General features: G+C 33.2%; 1 long non-coding RNA gene across 1 annotated transcript; it reads right to left on the bottom strand.

Moving 5' to 3' along the window:
- Positions 1-1,486: 1,486 nt before the first annotated feature.
- On the bottom strand, positions 1,487-3,360 carry LOC145157082 (uncharacterized). Its single transcript, XR_013737078.1, has 3 exons — positions 3,196-3,360; positions 3,021-3,105; positions 1,487-1,645 (listed from the first exon to the last, which is right to left on the bottom strand). It is a non-coding gene; the product is annotated as an uncharacterized LOC145157082 (long non-coding RNA).
- Between the last annotated feature and the right edge of the window lie 410 nt (positions 3,361-3,770).

Raw genomic sequence — 3,770 nt, 5'->3', positions numbered from 1 at the left:
TTTTCTCTTGATAGTTTGATACTCTTTTTTTTTGTTTCATTTTATGTATTTGTCTATTGATTTTTAATGCAGAAAATTTTGTATAATTTGGGTATTATAGTTTGTATTATGTATTTAGCCATATTTTAGATTGCCGACACGACTACGCCGACGACTCTATACCATAGGTCTATATAAATAGACTTATGAATTTAGTAGGAATAACTTGATTATAATCTTGTGATTTGTTCCATGTCTGATCCACTCCTAAGATTCTCTTGACATGCCCCCAGTTATGTGTAATTAAAATTTTATTAGACTGTTGATCCTAATGAGTCTACCCTAAGTCCACAACCAAACAAGGAACAGGTCCTAAGGCGGACTCACCATTTCTAGGTCAATCATTCCTTAATTACACATAACTTCGAGGTACACCTAAAGAATCTTAGAGTTACCAGTTGTAAATTGTTTGTAATACCAAGTAGTGAGATTCAATGAAATAAAATGCATGCCTATTTCATTGATAAACCTTTTAGTAAATATCCTTACCATTTATATACACATGTATATTTTCGCACTTTAGTGAACTATTCTTGGTGTTTCTGTTAACGTCTTGGAGATGGAGTTATGGTAGTGGGTAGAAGTAGGTTTTGTACGGGCGTTAAAATTTACACATCATGTTGCTCCTGCGAGAATAGGGGTAGAAGAGATAATTAATAGACGCTTAATCCTATAATTACTTATAGGGGTGATCCTTATTAGTTACGTCTATAATCACGTAGTGCATATCAGTTATACATAATTTGAGATAGAATAGACTTTCGAATAAATGACTCTACTCTAAGTCCACAACCAAACAAGGAACAGGAAGTAGAGCAATAGTCATAGATTCTGAGTCTATAATATCTTTAATTATGTATAACCTTGGCGTATGCACTCAGTTATCATAGGCCTACTAATAGAGGTCTTTAGTTTTCACATAAGTTGGTTATAGTATCACCAAATACTCCTATAGTATTTTTAGCTGTTTAGATTCGATTCTTAAAGTATTCTCTGTAGGGTGTAGTTAGGTTGATAGATTTGTTGCCCATTATGACTATCCCCCAGTATATGTAAGTCACTCCTCGGACAGATATAGTTGATCAGGCTATATCCTTCCCAGACTTGATTTACATATACCAAGGCATACCCATAATGTACAACTCCTCTTCTTTTATTTTATGTTCTTCTAGTTATGACACTATATGAGCATGTATGCATGTATTTATACTTTTAATAAAAAAATCATTTATTTTCTAAAAGTATATTTATTTGAAAAATGCACAAATCAGAGACTATTAGTCCCAATTGTGTTTATAGTTTGTATATCTTATGTGGTTTGATATACTTAATTCACTATAAACTGTGCTCTGATACCAATCTGTCACACCCCCAAACCAAGGATGGCGGAAACGTCCGGGGGTGGAGGACTTCATGTGTAGTATCATAACAACAATTGTAATAGTAATTCAAGCAAACACAACCAACATATATATAATTGAAAAAGTTACATCATTGTATGAATTACATGTTTACGAATCAATTACAATATGTTGACAAAATATGAAATAGTAGACGCCTTAGCGTCCCATCCTCAAAAGCACTTGATTACCTGTTTAATGATTTCCTGAGAATACAAGTTGTTTGAAAAAGTGTCAACACAAAGGTTGGTGAGTTCATAAGCTTTTTTTTGGTATTATTAAAAGCCTTTCGTTTGTGAAAGTAGTATTTGTGTTAGAAAATCCAATATTTTCCTTAATGTGTAAATGTAGTCTTAAAACCCAAAGACCGAAATGTACAAGTAATTTGTCATATTTATAGTAAAACAATGCAAGTTTAAATCGACATAAACTCATTAAATTTTAATGAAGTTCCCGTAAATTCCAACGTTTATTAATACTTTATGTGAGTTATTATAACCATGCTATGACCTAGTTGGCCTGAAACGACGTTCTTCAGGTGTCGGAAATGTTATGACATTTGTCACCCCAGACCTGCCGGTCTAGCTGTTGCATGCAGCTTAGGTGTGGGTTTGTCAAACCCAATATAGATCTATACACAAGTATCACGCTCTCCCTCAAGGAGACTCTGGTTACAATACAGGACTTAATGGTAATTTGAAGTAAATGTCTCACAAAGTCATTAACGGAATTACGTGTTATGAAAACTTGGTACCGTATGGCCGTACCTTGCTTAATGAAAATATCCTTTGTATAAATGTACCCTTTTTAAATGTATTTGTTATGTAATGTATCATAAACTATACCTATTATAGTTTATCAACCAAGGGTAGTACGTGGTAATGTATGCAAACTATATTCAAAATAGTTTATTAAATGTTTGAATGTATCGATTGTACTTTGATTATAATCACTTGTTATTCTTTATATTTTATATGACCAAATCCATTTGTAAACTGATGTGTGTCTAAATATTAAGATAAAATGTCATATATTGCAATAACATATAATCACATAAAAATATACACCTTGCTCAACATGTTACAAGGTGAAATGAAATTAACAGCAACTTTTCGTTGAAAAACAGTTTCTGTTACTGTTCTTAGAAAATTTATAAAAAAATCATCAAAGCTCTAAATCTAAATCCGCAAATTTTGAGAGTTTGGAATATGAGTCTAGTTTGTTCGTAAATTTTACCATGATTTTTAGTGATCTCTAACAGAGGTGAAAATGTTCATAATCACAGACTGGTCCGGGTTTGCCTCTGAAATGACAGGCAGTTTTGTAAAAATCACCATAAATTGTAGAAAAATCATATGGAGATGTGCAAGTAGCCATTTTAAAGCTAAGAGTTTGAACTACTTGCACCTGGAACAGTTTTGAAAACTAAAATATTTAAGTTGACCAAAAAAGTCCGTGATTAACGTCCATCTTTTCTGATGTAATCTGTTAGAAAAAGTTTAATTGTGTTCTTGATGATTTTACTTGTATTCCCCCCTTAAAACTTAAGAAAAACATGTAAATGTAGGGGTATGAACTCACCTTATGTGATTTCAGTAGATGAAAGTGAGATAGAGGAAGTGTTCAACCCAAGAACACTAAGAAGATATCTTGATGATTCGAGAATCTAACACCGAATAAGATGGAATTTGTGTAAGATATCAATGATTTGAGTAGAATGGAGTTTAATAATTATGTGAATGATGAAGATACTTACTAATTGAAGGAAGAAATCCCTGGAGAAAGCCTTGAAGTTCTTGAAATTGAGAGAAAAGATGAGAGAATTTTGGAGAGTGTCCTTTGGTTGCTAAGTGTAGAATGAAAGAACTTTATGGAGAATGAGGAGAGAGGATCAATCCTCCAGCTCTTAGAACATGGGAAGAGCTGGAGATTGGGTGTAAAGGTCCACTAAGGTGACAAGGAGTAGTGGGAAAGAGTGGATGATCATAGAGTGAGGTGGTGGTGGCTTGCTTTTGTCATAAAATAAGGAAAAGCAAATATTCAGTCAATAATTAGTCCAACCACCAATTCTTTTAATACATTTTTATAAAAACCCTGGAGATTTATATATTTTGGGGCCTTAGTTTATAAAATAAAGTTTTGGGTGAAAATCCCACGTTAAAATAATGAAAAACGGAGTTAAAACGAAGTCGTAGTCGAAAAACCGGAAAAATTATGACACGCAAATATGCATGTCGTCTTCTTTTATGACAGGGGCTTCCTTGATACTCATTGCGTGTCATCAACACGCGAGTCGTAAGGTTACGACAGATAAATGTGTGTCGTCTTCCT

This window comes from Lactuca virosa, chromosome 2 (genome assembly GCF_052849685.1).
Source record: "Lactuca virosa cultivar CGN04683 chromosome 2, Lactuca_virosa_CGN04683_v6, whole genome shotgun sequence".
Lineage (NCBI taxonomy): Eukaryota > Viridiplantae > Streptophyta > Magnoliopsida > Asterales > Asteraceae > Lactuca > Lactuca virosa.
Note: the sequence above shows the minus strand (reverse complement) of the source record. Positions and strands in the feature narration are given on the sequence as shown.